The sequence below is a fragment of the Vulpes lagopus genome, chromosome 9, assembly GCF_018345385.1.
Source record: "Vulpes lagopus strain Blue_001 chromosome 9, ASM1834538v1, whole genome shotgun sequence".
NCBI lineage: Eukaryota > Metazoa > Chordata > Mammalia > Carnivora > Canidae > Vulpes > Vulpes lagopus.
In genome coordinates, this window is record NC_054832.1 from 75,256,737 (window position 1) to 75,274,428 (window position 17,692).

The 17,692-nt window shown below is 37.6% G+C and overlaps 1 pseudogene; it reads right to left on the reverse strand.

Annotated features, from left to right (window-relative positions):
- Positions 1-3,073: 3,073 nt before the first annotated feature.
- Positions 3,074-4,095, reverse strand: LOC121498633 (annotated as a pseudogene).
- Between the last annotated feature and the right edge of the window lie 13,597 nt (positions 4,096-17,692).

Below are 17,692 nucleotides of genomic sequence, written 5' to 3' on the forward strand. Positions count from 1 at the left end.
ACTTTGTCACTCTCCAGCTCTGCTTTACCACTCCTGATATTACCTTGACCAGGAGTTAAGATTAGTCAGTTATGACGTTATCTTCCTTTCTAGTCTTACCCTAGTTGAAATCCACATTATCAAAGTGGGACTTCCTCAGTAGGCCATGTATTGTCTGGTCCAGCCCAGGAACTGCTTTGATTTCCCCTTTACTTTCTGTTTTCTAAGTCTTCTGGGGGTCTCCCCAAATCTGCAGCCTTCTATTCTCTTGTGCACAATTACAGCAATGCATTGTTTTCACCAACTGAATGTGAATCTGCTGAGGTACAAGGTATACTTTAGATCTGTGATTCTCAAGCTTGGCTGTACATCACAATCACCTGAGAAACATTTAAACTCAGATGACAAGCCTATGCTGAAGTCCTACTGAAATTCAGGACCAACAACCAAGATTTCTTTGACTCCTTAAGACTCGTTCATAATGAACAATAATTATTCCTGATGGTCCCAGTTTCTTTTTTTAAGTCTTCAATGTACTTGTAAGTTACACAGGCTATGTAAGCCACCTGGCCCAATGCCTAACACATAATAGGTATTCAGTAAATGCTAATTACTTTCCCTCCTCCTTATTTCAGTCATCTTAAGCTTTAAAGCCTTCATTTGTTTAAATAAACATTTCAAATGGATTTATATTTCCTGTATTTCTCCCTGTTCTGTATATTTATGGCTTCTTCAGTCAAAGTTTCTCTGGCTTACTCTTGACCTTCAGTTATCCCTTTAAGACTCTTTCTTTGACATTTCAATATTAAACTCATTTGCCAGCCTGCATATTTCTCAGATTTCTATACAATTATATATTCTGCCATCTACTCTTTTTCTATTTTTAGTCTTAATCCTTTCTTCTTTATTTTTTGCTGTAATTTTCTTCTAGTACTAGTGAACTAGACCTTGATCTCAGAGCCATTAATTTGCTTTGACAATATTTTAATTTATTTAAATTACTATTATTGAACATTATTGGAAGACCTTAGAACTTCTTAACATTTAAATTTTCTGTCTGAAAAAAAAATCTGTCTGGAGCAGCCTATATAGGTGAAAATGGTATATGAGAATTTCAAAGCTAAGAAAGATCTTGGATTTCATCAGTTCACTTGCTTCATTTTACCCAGAAAGCAGCAGAGAATGCCCATCTTCTGGTTACCCTGTCCCTTCAGTGACCCTCAGCTTGTTTCCTATGATTAAGAGTCTCTTATGCTTTGTCTAATTCCTTGAAATAACAAACAAAACAAAACACCAAGCAAACAGAGGTTTGGCATTTAATAAATTTACTCCTTCATTACTATTTATAGCACTCAGTATTCCTTTGAATTACCAGACAGACCTGGCTGTGGCCAACAGTTAATTTCCAATCTCCAGTGTTGAGAAAGTTCAGGTTTTCTGATTATTCTGTTTCCAATGACACTGGTACAGAAGCAATGTTTCCCGAAGTTGGGGAATTTTAAGAGCACGGTGAAAAAAAGCTTTTTCTTCTTCAAGGAGAAGAAAGAAAATCATTCCTCAAAATCTAACAGATCTCTCTGTGAGGAAGTTTTTCTTCCTGTTCCATCTTCTCAGGTTGCTTCCCACCCTCACACCCTGCTCCATGAAGCAAGATAGACCAAAAGCTAACCTCAGTTACAAGTGTCCAGCAACAATTGAGATACTACTCCTTCACTCTCCGCATCCAATGTAGGTGCTTCCACATCCAATGTACAGTGTTGGGAAGAAAGAATTTCCTCTGATCCTTTTTTAGCTGGATGAGGAATCAAATGTACATGAGACAGATTAACAGGAAAAAATCAAATTTAATTTCATATGTAAAATGAATCCACATAGACATGAAATTCCAAAGACAGATAAAATGAGGTATGTATATGATTCTGAAGAGAAGTGGGTAGGGGTCTGGGACTTCAAAGGAAAGGAATGCAATTCACAGGAAGATGAAAGAGTAAATGTTTAGTAAACAAATGTTTGCTGGGCCACTTGGGAACAATGGGACAGAAAGAACATTGATCAAACAGGCCTTGTTGAGTTCCTCTTGTCTACCTTACCTAGTTCATATCATAATGTAGTTACATATGGTGATAGGGTCCCGGGATCGTGCAGCTCAATGGCCAAGTAATAATTCTTTTTTTTTTTCCAAGTAAGAATTCTTGAGACGTTTTATAGTGCAAATTAATAAGTTTATTTGACTAGCATGAGGACAGGACCTATGGGCAGAAAGAGCTGCATACTTGCTATATGAAGCTGGTGGTTGCATGCTCAATGCTCAAGGGGGAGCAGACACGCAGGAGTATTAGATCATAAATGTCTTCTTTGAATTTCTACTTGTAAAACTACTCTCATATGATTTCTCTGGTGCTTATCATTCGGTTCAACATTAATTATCAGTGAAATGTACAGGGAGTCACAAGACCCTTTAAGAATATAGCAACCAGCCTGTATTTGATCCTTATTAAAGCTATGCAGGCTGTAGGTCAGCTTTCTGAGCTAAAGGTTAAGATTTTTCTGCTTCTATCCCTCATCAATAGCTCTCTTGCTTGAGCAAGCCCTCTGTCAAAATCCTTTTTAGGCAGTTCAGGGGGAAATAAAGTAATTTTCATGAATCTACTGAGTTTTGATTGTTTTTTTAAATCAAAATGATCTTCATGCCAATATGGCCCATCTTAGGGCCACCTGCCCTTCGCTCTTACAACAGAAAAACCAAAATAATGAATGTGTAAAATGTAACAGGCAGAATTACAAAATCCTTTCACCTGAGGGTGGTGAGGCATAGGAAGGTGAGGAGGAGCATAAATGGCAGAGGAAGAAAAAGAAAGTATCAAATTAGTCCAGATACAGAAACTGGCAAATGTTAGAAAGGTGCTGGGAGGAAATCTGGGGTCCTTTCAGGCTCAAGAAGAGTGTTAAAAATCCACACACAGTTGTCAGGAAGATTGTGTCTGATGTTCCCTAGAGAGAAAAATCCCAATTCCTCAGAGAAAAGTTAATATAACATGAACCCCAGGTGAAGTAGGGCAAGGAGATCTGTGAAAAGAGCTGCCACAGGGTCCTTTTAATCCCATCCCTCCTCTCTGGGTATAGGCAGCTCAGGGGTGGGTGGTAGCCTGCCATTAACAGGAGACATATGCAGTGAAGAGAACTTCTCTGAGGAAAATTAGTGCTCAGGGCAGACTATAGGTGGTCAGTCTTGTGGAAGAATCTTTGCTTAAGAAGCCCACCAAGAGGAGGTGCATGGGCTGTTTGCCATCCATTGAGTTGACATGAGCAAAAGAAGGAGGATAGAGAAGAGACAGCCACTGACAATGTACGGAGATTATATTCCTGTTAGGAGAGCCAAGGCAAACCATATCCAATCACTCTCTGACTGACAGTGACTGGTGTATTTTGATTCCTTTATTGAACTAAGATATTCAAAGCAGTAGAGTGAATAGACAGGGACATATGCAGAAGACTAACCAGCTGACCAAAATGATGGGTGGAAAAGAGACTCACAACATCCCCTGGATGAAGAAGAGAGTCAGCAGCAAACTGTTGAAGAGCATGTGAGCAAATGTTTTGTTGATACTAGGGAATGGGGGAGGCTTTCTTCCTGATACCTCAAATACCAGATCCACTATATCCTGAAGCCAAATGGCACTGACAACTTTGCTAAGGACAGATGGGGAGTACCCAAAGAACACGAAATTGATGTGAAAGAATTTCAGCCAAGACCAAACTTCTCCAGGAAGCCATGCATCACCCATAACTTGTGTTATTACTGATTGAAGCTAAGAAATAAATGCTTAATGAAACAAGTGGAGAACATACCAGAATACTCCACCATTCCAAGTACAGCACTATAAAATTCCAGTAACAATACATGACTCACTTTTTTACTTCTGCACTAGGTTTGCTCTCTCCACTGTGCCAAGACACTACGTTCCTTTCTCCAATACTGCTCCTTTCTTCCCGGATTTGAGCATCTAGCTTTGAGATGGCACAAATAGCCCAGACAGAAACTTTTATCCCCTTGATAAGGTCCTGGATAAAGGTTTTGATGCCGTCCGCCATCTCTTCATCACCCATACTATCGACTACACAGAAGAAAGGGAAGAGTCCCTCCACCTTTCACCATGAAGGACATGGCAGCCCTGTCACTGGGGATTCAGCCCCAGTCCGGACCCTCACTCACTATAGGCTCAATGTTGGATCATTGGACTTCCTCCCTTTACTATCTGTACTGGTTCTGCTAGTGATCACACTATGGAGTACTGTAGAGTGCATTAGCATCATATATACTGATAACCCCGATGATGTTCTCAGGCACACCTCTCTCCTAAATGCCAGAGAATATATAGATAACTGCCTACTCAGCATCTCCATCTTACTACCTAATGGACACCTCAGAATTAACAAATTCACAATGAGATTTTCCCCCAAAACTCCCATAGACTCCCACCTCAGTTGAGGATATCTCCATACTTCCTATTTTTCAGCCTAAAAATCCAGGAGATACACTTGGCATCTTTTTTTCTTTCACGCACTACATCTGATACATCAAGAGATACTGCTGATTCTAGCTTTCAAATATTCCTGAACTTCAACTTCTACTTCAAAAAGAGTGGCTGGGACCAGATTTATCTCCCTCCCACAAATAACTAGAAAACTGGCCAAATTATGTAAAACAATTGTTTCAAGATATTAGAAACCAGGCAGCACAGAACTGTGATCCCTGAGAGGAGAGAAACAAATAATGTGAGCCTACAGCTGGCAGTAACTTCTGCTTAGAGATATACATTCTGACCACAGAGCAAGGAAGGGAATCCCAAGTGGAGTACAGACATCTTGCTCATTTGAGGTGACAGATGGGAACTCAGACAGGTGGATGTGCCTGAAATAATCAAGGCAAATCATCAGAGAAGAGGGAACCACACAGAAAAAGTACCCCAGAAATTTGCATAGGTGTCCCCTTGAGCCTTTAGTGGAGTATTAATCTACAAATATGAGAAGTGAAACTCTATAAGTCCACACAAAGATAACTACTGGGAGCTATGAGGTGAACAATTCATATTTTAATTGTGTTTAGCAAGAGTACAAAGAATTTGCTGAAAACTTGGGGAAATCAGTAAAATTATTAGAAGGGCTAAATTAACTCTGGAGATAAGGATATCCTAGGATTGCCCTAACAAAGTTTTAAAATAATCTCCCCCCTGCAAAGTATTATCATAATTTAGGGAAAACTTAGTTGGTGCTCCCAAAGAAAACTAACATTTTTAAATAACAAAATCTAAACAATCAGCCTTGTAACATATGCAATGTTTGGCATCCAATTAAAAAAATACTAGACATAACAAAGAATTTGTAAATTATGACCCATACGTGGCAGGAAAATAAGTCAGAAATGATAGAAATGGTGGAATTAGGCAGGAACTTCAAGATAGCAATTATATACAACTTATAAATGTGCTAAAGAATTTATACTAAAACACCGACACAGTAAGGATGCTTATGTGTGTGTGTGTGTAAATGAAACTTCAGGAAATGACAAATGGAATATATGAAATGAAATACTGAAAAAAAAAAAGAAATACTGGGTAAGATAGAATCAATACTGCAGAAGAAAAAATAACAGTGAATCTGAAAGCATAGCAATAGAAACTATCTAATGTTAAGCTCATAGGAAAAAAAAAGATTATAAAATAATGAAAAAGGGGACATCTGGGTGGCTCAGTTGGTTAAACATGTGCCTCCAGCTTAAGTCATGATCTTGGGGTTTTGGGATGGAACCACTGGTCAGAGTCCCTGCTCAGAGGGAAATCTGCTTCTCCATCTGCCTCTGCCCCTCCCCTCCCCCCACATGTGCCTGTGCACTCCCTCTTAAATAAATAAATAAAATCTTTTAAAAAACTAATGAAAACCCTCAGTGACCTGCAGGGCCTTATCAGGTGACCTAACATATGTTTAAATGAAATCCCAGGAGACCTGGCAGTGAGAGAGGGACAGAAATGGTACTTGAGGAAATAATAGTTGAAAAGTTTTTTAACAGTAGGAAAACTGTAATTTACAGAATCAAGATACTCAATGGAACCCAAACACAGTATGCACAACGAAAAAAAATAACTGTTAATCTAGAGCTCAGTATCCAGAAAAATTTCCACCAGAAATGTGAAGATAAAATGAAGACTTCTCCATACCACCAAAAGCTGAGAGAATGTGCTAATAATAGATCTGTACATTAAAGGAAGTTCTTCCAAAACAAGGAAAATGTGAGCCACTGGAAATGAGATTTGGGTAAATATAAAAGATTTTCTTATGTATATCTTCATACCTTCAAAAGAAAATTGAAAAAAAAAAAGAAAAGAAAATTGAAATCTCTGTAAGTCAGAGCTCAATAAATGTTAAAAAATTTAAAGACATTTGTTTTAAAAACTAAGATTTATTGTAGGTTTTTTGTTTGTTTACAGAGACAGAGCGAGAGAGTTTGTGCACAGGGGGAGGCACAGAGGAAGAGGGAGAGAATCCCAAGCAGGATGTTCAGTGGGGAGCCCAGTGCAAGGCTCAATCTCATGACTTTTAGATCCCGGCCTGAGCCAAAATCAAGAGTCGGAGCTTAACCAACTTGAGCCACTCAAACACCCCTGTATTGTAAGATTTCATACATATATAGAAATAACATATATGATAGAATGGATCAAAGAATGGGTGGGGAGAAATAGAAATATGCTCTGAGAATGTTCTTACTTTATACATAAATGGTTATAGCATTAGTTGAAAATAGGCTAATAGATTAAAGGTGCATATTGTAAACCCTAGTGCAACTGCTAAATAAATACAAGAACATACAGCTAAAATGCCAATAGTAGAAATAAAATTGAATATTAGAACATGCTAGATTATTCCATAATAAGGTGAAAGGAAGAAAAATAACAAAGGGTAGAGAGAAAAAATTGAAAACCATGGCAAATCGGTATATATAAACCAATCATATTTGATAATTACATTAAGTATAAATGTTAGAGAGGGTCTGGTTACAAAGGAACAGCATCAGAGAAGTTTGGGGGGGGAGATAGAACTATACTGTACCTTGATTGTGGTGGTGGTTATTTAACCCTATGGATTTGTCATAAAACACATGAACTAAAAAAGTGAATTTTACTTTATGTATTTAATTAAATAAATTTAAAAAATAAAAGCAATGCTCAACATCATTAATTGTCTGGGAAATGCAAAATGAAGTTGCAATGTGGGGGTGCCAAGGTGGCTCAGACTCTTGATTTTGGCTCAAGTCATGATCTCAGGCTCGTGAGATCGAGTCCCAAGTCTGGCTCCACACTCAGCAAGAATCTGCCTGAGATTCCATGTCTCCCATCTATCTCTCCCCCTGTCCTCACAAACTCTCTCCATCTCTCAAAATAAATAAATAAACATTTTAAAATAATAAAGTTGCAATGTGATACATTATATGCCCACCACAATGACAAAAATCAGAAAGACTCACAATGCCAAGTCTGGAGCAACTGGAACTTTCAATGACTACAGGTGAGAATGCCAGAAGGTACAGCAGCTCTGAAAGTTTACACTCTGAAAGTATCTCATAAAATTAAATATACACCATGATCAGTAGTTCCTCTCCTACATGTTTAGTGAACAGAAATAAAAACTTTTATCCATACAAAGACTCACATACAACTATTCATTACAATTTTATCCATAATAGCCCCAAATTGGAAACAAATGTCCATCAACAGGTGAATGCAGAAAAAAAGATCATGTATAATGGAACACAATGATAAAAATGAACAAACTGTTGATACATGCCACATTATAGGTGAATCTCAAAAACAGACCAAAGGGCAGCCCTGGTGGCTCAGCAGTTTAGTGCCGCCTTCAGCCCAGGGCAGGATCCTGGAGATCCAGGATCAAGTCCCACGTTGGGCTCTCTGTATGGAGGCTGCTTCTCCCTCTGCCTGTGTCTCTGCCTCTCTCTTTCTCTCTCTCTCTGTATCTCTTATGAATAAATACATAAAAATTTTAAAAACACACAGACCAAAGTAAAGTAAGACAGTAGGTGGGGCTGAAGGTCAAATGAAAGCCCGTCAGCCACAGTGCAGTAGAGAGAGATCAGTGGGTGGGAGGGGTGTGTAGCAAGGAATTCTGGAAGACACAGCCACAGTTGTGACTATGGATAACAACAAACTCGGTGTTTGCATTGTACTTGATTCTCGGAACATGAAGTATTAAAAGCAAGAGATCCGCATGGCCACTGTCTGAACAGATATACCCGTATTTATAGCTACACTTTTTGTTATTCTTAAGTAGAATTAGACAATCCAAAAACTTTAATTTCTGGGATATAAATACAAATATATGTGTTGATTTTCTCATTAATTAGTCACTAACTCAACAAATAAAGAAGTCTTTGACTTCATTAATTTCCATTCTAGTGAGGGAAATAGTGAGCACACAAAAATATATATAATAGTGGAGAGGGACAAGTACTATATAGCACAAAAGAAAGCCATGCAAAGGAGAAAGATGGGTGGGGGTGCTTTTTAGAGAGATATCAAGAGGAATTCAGCCACAAGGTGAGATTTGAATAGAGATATGAAGGCATAGAGGGGGCATTCTTATGGATACTTGGAGAAAAATCTTCTAAAAGGGACAGCAAGTGCAAAGGCCCTGAGATGCGAACCCAAGTAGAACAGATATTCTGTATGATAATTCTAATAGCTTTTTATTTTCTTCCCCCAAACTGAAATTCTGGGGGTGCTTTTTTAATAAAAAAGGTATCATTATAATAGGCTCAATATTATCTGTGTAAAGGTACTTAAAGGAAGCAATATAAATTCTTGCAAAACTTACTCAAAATCAGAAGAGGTTTATTTCTGACTCAGCAATTGCTCTCTCCAGAAGATTGTGTTAATTACAATAAAAAAAATTCACAAAGGTTTATCAAATATTCATTTGTGATAAATCTGTGTTTTTCCTTAGGTATCTAACCAAATAAAGAGATAAATACATGAGGTCTAAGGTAGATATTTCAAGACAGAGAGGTTATTGTTTTTTTTTAATTAATTTTTATTGGTGTTCAATTTACCAACATACAGAAAAACACCCAGTGCTCATCCCGTCAAGTGTCCACCTCAGTGCCCATCACCAATTCCCCTCCAACACCCGCCCTCCTCCCCTTCCAACACCCCTAGTTCGTTTCCCCGAGTTAGGAGTCTTTATGTTCTGTCTCCCTTCCTGATATTTCCCACACATTTCTTTTCCCTTCCTTTATATTCCCTTTCACTATTATTTATATTCCCCAAATGAATGAGAACATACACTGTTTGTCCTTCTCCGATTGACTTACTTCACTCAGCATAATACCCTCCAGTTCCATCCATGTTGAAGCAAATGGTGGGTATTTGTCATTTCTAATGGCTGAGGAATATTCCATTGTATACATAGACCACATCTTCTTTATCCATCATCTTTCGATGGACACCGAGGCTCCTTCCACAGTGTGGCGATTGTGGCCATTGCTGCTAGAAACATCAGGGTGCAGGTGTCCCGGCGTTTCATTGCATCTGTATCTTTGGGGTAAATCCCCAGCAGTGCAATTGCTGGGTCGTAGGGCAGGTCTATTTTTAACTCTTTGAGGAACCTCCACACAGTTTTCCAGAGTGGCTGCACCAGTTCACATTCCCACCAACAGTGCAGGAGGGTTCCCTTTTCTCCGCATCCTCTCCAACATTTGTTGTTTCCTGCCTTGTTAATTTTCCCCATTCTCACTGGTGTAAGGTGGGATCTCATTGTGGTTTTGATTTGTATTTCCCTGATGAGAAGTGATGCAGAGCATTTTCTCATGTGAGTGTTGGCCATGTCTATGTCTTCCTCTGTGAGATTTCTCTTCATGCCTTTTGCCCATTTCATGATTCGATTGTTTGTTTCTTTGGTGTTGAGTTTAATAAGTTCTTTATAGATTTTGGAAACTAGCCCTTTATCTGATATGTCGTTTGCAAATATCTTCTCCCATTCTGTAGGTTGTCTTTTAGTTTTGTTGACTGTATCCTTTGCTGTGTGAAAGCTTCTTATCTTGATGAAGTCCCAATAGTTCATTTTTGCTTTTGTTTCTTTTGCCATCGTGGCTGTATCTTGCAAGAAGTTACTGTGGCCAAGTTCAAAAAGGGTGTTGCCTGTGTTCTCTTCTATGATTTTGATTGACTCTTGTCTCACATTTAGATCTCTCATCCGTTTTGAGTTTATCTTTGTGTATGGTGAAAGAGAGTGGTCCAGTTTCATTCTTCTGCATGTGGATGTCCAATTTTCCCAGCACCATTTATTGAAGAGACTGTCTTTCTTCCAATGGATAGTCTTTCCTCCTTTATCGAATATTAGTTGACCATAAAGTTCAGGGTCCACTTCTGGGTTCTCTATTCTGTTCCATTGATCTATGTGTCTGTTTTTGTGCCAGGACCACACTGTCTTGATGACCACAGCTTTGTAGTACAACCTGAAATCTGGCATTGTGATGCCCCCAGCTATGGTTTTCTTTTTTAAAATTCCCTTGGCTATTCGGGGTCTTTTCTGATTCCACACAAATCTTAAAATAATTTGTTCCAACTCTCTGAAGAAAGTCCATGGTATTTTGATAGGGATTGCATTAAACGTGTAAATTGCCCTGGGTAACATTGACATTTTTACAATATTAATTCTGCCAATCCATGAGCATGGAATATTTTTCCATCTCTTTGTGTCTTCTTCAATTTCTTTCGTTTTTAGGGTATATATCTTTTACCTCTTTGGTTAGCTTTATTCCTAGGTATTTCATGCTTTTGGATGCAATTGTAAATGGGATTGACTCCTTAATTTCTCTTTCTTCAGTCTCATTCTTAGTGTATAGAAATGCCATTGATTTCTGGGCATTGATTTTGTATCCTGCCACGCTACCAAATTGCTGTATGAGTTCTAGCCATCTTGGGGTGGAGGCTTTTGGGTTTTCTATGTAGAGTATCATGTCACCGGTGAAGAGGGAGAGTTTGACTTCTTTGCCAATTTGAATGCCTTTTATGTCTTTTTGTTGTCTGATTGCTGAGGCGAGGACTTCCAGAACTATGTTGGACAGCAGTGGTGAGAGTGGACATCCCTGTTCAAGACAGAGAGGTTATTGTTTGTGTGTTGATAATGGAGCTGATCAATTTCAGTATATTGATTGAAATTAATCTTGTAATTTCTGTCTCTTGAACTTCATATGACTTGTATGGCCCTCAAAATTGCTCTCAGACCATACAATCCTTGGGAATCACATCCAAAAGGCAGATGGAGGAACTCTCATCCAGGGATGAATGAGCAGAGTTACAAAGCACGTTGCCCCCAAAGTCAGAATTTAAGCCTGGGTCATCTGATGCCAATGCTTTTCCCTTTTTATTTTGAAGGTATTTAAAAAAAATCTAGATTTTTGCAATTATTAGAAGTCTTTTTATGGGAGAACATACTTGCATTAACTTGAAGTAATTTGGAGAAGGGTCTATATTATATTGGATTTATGCTTTATTAAAATTTGTCTTGGCCAAATCATGAATATTACAACAAAATATTTATATATGATTATAATATAAACAATTGCCCTGAAGCATGTTCCTGAATAAGTATAAGAAACTTGGAAGCATCTCTACTAAAACAAACAGATCCTTTAAAACACATTGAGATGGCGGTTCAAGGGGAAAGTTTATAATTAAATTAGTTAGTTATTTGCACCAATTATTTTAATATCTTCTCTCTACTAAGTCAAAATTTAAAAAAACATAGACATTCTTTTTTTTAAGATTTTATTCATTTATTCATGAGAGACACAGAGAGAGAGGCAGATACATAGGCAGAGGGAGAAGTAGGCTCCAGGCAGGAAGCCTGATGTGGGACTCAACCCTGGGACTCCGGGATCATGCCCTGAGCTGAAGGCAGATGCTCAACCACTGAGCCACCAAGGCATCCCTAAACGTAGACATTCTATTAAATTAATAATAGCATATCCAAAATCACTAAACAAGGAAAAGAGCTCTTCATTAGTTTACCTTTGTATTCATTCATGTAAGAAGGAAGTATTTAATACTTCAAAAATTGTGTCACCAATTTTCAGTGGGGTAGATTTCCTTCCAAATTTTCAAATATATTTTTCCATCTCTTTGTGTCTTCCTCAATTTCTTTCAGAAGTGTTCTGTAGTTTTTAGAGTATAGATCCTTTACCACTTTGGTTAGGTTTATTCCTAGGTATCTTATGCTTTTGGGTGCAATTGTAAATGGGATTGACTCCTGGGATTTCTCTTTTCTTTGTTTCATTGTTAGTATATAAAAATGCCACTGGTTTCTGGGCATTGATTTTGTATCCTGCCACACTGCCGAATTGCTGTATGAGTTCTAGCAATCTTGGGGTGGAGTCTTTTGGGTTTTCTATGTACAGTATCATGTCATCTGCAAAGAGGGAGAGTTTGACTTCTTTTTTGCCAATTTAATGCCTTTTATTTCTTTTTTGTTGCCTGATTGCTGAGGCGAGGACTTCCAGTACTATGTTGAATATCCGTGGTGAGAGTGGACATCCCTGTCTTGTTCCTGATCTGAGGGGAAAGGCTCCCAGTGCTTCCCCATTGAGAATGATATTTGCTGTGGGCTTTTCATAGATGGCTTTTAAGATGCTGAGGAATGTTACCTCTATCCCTGCACTCTGAAGAGTTTTGATCAGGAATGGATGCTGTATTTTGTCAAATGCTTTCTCTGCATCTATTGAGAGGATCATATATATGGTTATTCTGTTTTCTCATGTTGCTGTTATCTATCACGTTGATTGCTTTACGAGTGTTGAACCAACCTTGCATCCTGGGGATAAATCCCACTTGGTCCTGGTGAATAATCTTCTTAATGTACTGTTGGATCGTATTGGCTTGTTGAGAATTTTTGCATGTGTGTTCATCAGGTATATTGGTCTATAATTCTCCTTATGGTGGGGTCTTTGTCTGGTTTTGGAATTAAGGTGATGCTGGCCTCATAGAACAAGTTTGGAAGTATTCCATCTCTTTCTTATCTTGATGAATTCCCAATAGTTCATTTTTGCTTTTGTTTCTCTCACCTTCATGGATGTATTTTGCAAGAAGTTACTGTGGCTGAGTTCAAGAAGGGTGTTGCCTGTGTTCTTTCTATCTTTCGGAACAGCTTTAGTAGAATAGGTATTGTTTCTTTAAACGTTTGATAGAATTCCCTTGAAGAGCCATCTGGCCCTGTACTTTTGTGTCTTGGGAGGTTTTTGATGACGGCTTCAATTTCCTCCCTGGTTATCAGCCTGTTCAGGCTTTCTATTTCTTCCTGATCCAGTTTTGGTAGTTTGTGGTTTTCCAGAAATGTGTCCATTTCTTCTACATTGCCTAATTCATTGGCATATAGCTGCTCATAAGAAGTTTTTAAAATCATTTGTATTTACTTGGTATTGGTGGTGATCTCTCTTTTTCATTTGTGATTTTATTAATTTGAGTCTTTTCTCTCTTCTTTTTAATAAGGCTGGCTAATGGTTTATCTATCTTATTAATTCTTTCAAAGAACCAACTCCTGGTTTTGTTGATCTGTTCCACAGTTCTTTTGGTCTCGATTTCATTGAGTTCTGCTTGAATCTTTCTTAACTCACTCCTTCTGCTGGGTGAAGGTTTTATTTGCTGTTCTTTCTCCAGTGCCTTTAGGTGCAAGGTTAGCTTTTGTATTTGAGTTCTTTCCAGTTTTCTGATGGATGCTTGTATTGCGATATATAATCCATGCTTATGGATTGGAAGAATTAATATGGTAAAAATGTCTATGCTACCCAGAGTAATTTACACATTTAATGAAATCCCTATCAAAATACCATGGACTTTCTTCAGAGAGTTGGAACAAATCATCTTAATATTTGTGTGGAATCAGAAAAGACCATGAATAGCCAGGGGCATATTTAAAAAGAAAACCAGAGCTGGGGGCATCACAACTCCAAATTTCAGGTTGTACTACAAAGCTGTGGTCATCAAGACAGTGTGGTACTGGCACAAAAACAGACACATAGATCAATGGAAGTGACTAGAGAATCCAGAAGTGGACCCTCAACTTTATGGTCAACTAATATTTGACAAAGCAGGAAAGACTATCCACTGGAAAAAAGACAGTCTCTTCAATAAATGGTGCTGGGAAAATTGGACATCCACATGCAGAAGAATGAAACTGGACCATTCTCTTACACCAGACACAAAGATAAACTCAAAATGGATTAAAGATCTAAATCTGAGACAAGAATCCATCCAAATCCTAGAGGAGAACACAGACAACACCCTTTTTGAACTTGGCCACAGCAACTTATTGTAAGATACATCCATGAAGGCAAGGGGAACAAAAGCAAAAATGAATTAATTGGACTTAATCAAGATCGAAGGCTTCTGCACAGCAAAAGAAACAGTCAACAGAACTAAAAGACAACCTACAGAATGGGAGAAGATATTTGCAAATGACATATAAGATAAAGGGCTAGTGTCCAAGGTCTATAAAGAACTTATTAAACTCAACAGCAAAGAAACAAACAATCCAATCAGGAAATGGGTAAAAGACATGAACAGAAATCTCACAGAGGAAGACATGGACATGGCCAGCACACACATGGGAAAATGATCTGCATCACTTGCCATCAGGGAAATACAAATCAAAACCACAATGAGATCCCACCTCACACCAGTGACAATGGGGAAAATTAACAGGCAGGAAACAACAAATGTTGGAGAGGATGTGGAGGAAGGGGAACCCTCTTACACTGTTGGTGGGAATGTGAACTGGTGTAGCCACTCTGGAAAACTGTGTGGAGGTTCCTCAAAGAGTTAAAAATAGATTTGTCCTTCGACCCAGCAGTTGCTCTGTTGGGGATTTACCCCAAAGATACAGATGCAATGAAACGCCGGGTCACCTGCACCCCTGTGTTTCTAGCAGCAATGTCCACAATAGCTAAACTGTGGAAGGAGCCTCGGTGTCCATCAAAAGATGATGGATAAAGAAGATGTGGTCTATGTATACAATGGAATATTACTCAGCCATTAGAAACGATGAATACCCACCATTTGCTTTGACGTGTATGAAACTGGAAGGTATAATGCTGAGTGAGATAAATCAATCGGAGAAGAACAAACATTATATGGTCTCATTCATGTGGGGAATATAAAAATTAGTGAAAGGGAATAAAGGGGAAAGGAGAGAAAATGAATGAAATTATCAGTGAGGGTGACAGAACATGAGAGACACCTAACTCTGGGAAACGAACAAGGGGTAGTGGAAAGGGAGATGGGCGGGCGGTTGGGGTGACTGGGGAATGGGCACTGAGGGGTGCACTTGGTGGGATGAGCACTGGGTGTTATGCATATGTTGGCAAATTGAACTCCAATAAAAAATTTTAAAAAACCAAATTTTGAAATATAAATATTTAGTTATAAGAACTTCTCTGAGGCACTTGCTTACAAGTCTTCTAGTAATATTATTTACAAATAGATTACTTATTCCTTATAGTTATAATACATGTAGGATTACTCATAACATCTATCTACATCTCTTTTTTGCTGTGGCTGCCAATATTGTGGGGAGTGTCCTAACAGTACAGAAACTCATATTTGTGAAGAACTCATTGATACCAATAGAGCCTTTAAATAATGTAAAGATAAACATCATTGCTAATTACATTTGGATTTTCTATTTGAACAGGACCTTTTTCTTGTTCTATTCAGTGTTTGAGACAGGAAAGGAAAGCGTCATGTCATTGGAGGTACTTCCTAAAAAGAGCAGCATTGTCTTGCTGCTGCCAAGTCCTGGAATCAGGACCCTGCCAGTGCTACTAGCCATAGCATTTGACACATATGCACCTTCAGATTAAGCATGGTATAGACTCACAAAGTTCTATATCGGGAAATATTTTACTAACTGCATTGTAAGACACCAAAATCAGGGTCCCACAGGATCAAAGATTGGACCTGACCATAAGTTTTGAGTCAAAACTAGTATTTAGAACATTTATCTAACCATTTTGGAAAATGTCTTTCTGAAATTCCAATTTCAATATTAATCAAATCAAGTAAAAATACTACTTCTTGTCTTAAAAATCTGTTTGAAAAAACTCCACCGCTTACTTTAGATATGAAAAGGAATAGAACTGCAGAGACATTGAACAGTCACAAATTAATCTGTTAGCTCCAAATATACTTTCAAATGAGCAAAAAAAAAATCTGATGATTCTAGATTATTGATAGTTAGGCTTTCTTTAGGCTTTTCTTCAATATCCGTTTTATAATTTCATTCAGATTAAAAGTATACAAGATGATATTCTTTTCATACTATTACCTCTGCTGTAATAATATTGCTTGGAAATAGCAAAGTAAATGATAAAGACTGAAAGTGACAATGAAAAATCAAAGCTTTATAAACTCAACTTGTAAATTTTGGAGATTGAAAAATTATTCAGAACAATCTTCATTTCCACTTAACTTATCCATCTATTCACAACAGTGACATTATGATAGGCTTCCAGTTGTTTTTAAAAATTCCCTGCTAAAAAAAAATTCCCTGCTAAAGTTATTGGAGTAGACATTACTGTCAAATTTCATGGCGATGTTCAAAGAAAGACTGTAAAAATTTTTCATTGGTAACAAAATGTCACACTACAAGAGACTAATGCTCAAGGGATTCTTACCATTTCTCTAGTTTGAAAAAAACTTGATCTTGGAAATTTGAAAGTAGATGTTTTAAGACAGCTAGAAAGACAAAATCAATAGATATTCATCAATTGTATTTTAGCCAAGGTTCACTCTGTCAATTAATTGGACAAAAAGAACATATTTTTCAGTAAGTGTTTTTAAGCAAAAAGTGCTGAAGATCCAGGCATATGTATAGGAAAAAAGAACCTTCATAATTCCAAAAGATATAAGAATACAAATTATTTTAAGTTGTAAGGAATATTTACCAAGATAACCTTTATTCTAGACATTTAATTAACTCTCAATAAACTTAAAGAATTGAAAGCATGAAAAATTCGTTTCTAAAAAAATATGTTTCTAACCATGGTAGGATTTAACCAGATAGAAATTAATAACCAAACATTTGGAAATTAAGGAACAGTTATTTTAAAATCCTTAGGGCAGAGAAGAAATCACAAGGCAAATTGGAAAATGCATTTATTTGAATGAAGACGAAAAAACAATGTAACAAAGCTGTGGGATCCTGCCAAAGGAGTGATTAAAGGGAAATTTGTAGCTTTAATTAAAAAAAAATATTTATGTATTTATTTGAGAGAGAGAGAGTACAATTGGGAGGAGAGATAGAGGGAGAGGATGAGAGAATCCCAAGCAGAAGCTCCACTGAGCACAGAGCCCTATGCAGGGCTTGATCTCATGTCCTGAGCCGATTGCTTCTTAGCCTTTTGGCTAAGATCAAGTGTCATGACCTGAGCCGAAATCAAGAATCAGACACTTAATTAATTGAGGCATCTAGGTGCCCCAGAAATTTATAGCTTTAAAAGGACTCAAATAAATGATCAAAGCCAGAATTTATAAACTTTGAAAACTAGTAAGCATTTTGAGCTTTGTAGATCATTGATGGTCTCTGTCGATTGTTCAACGAATTTTACAACCCTTTAAAATATAAAAAAAAATTTTTTTTTTAGTTCAGATGC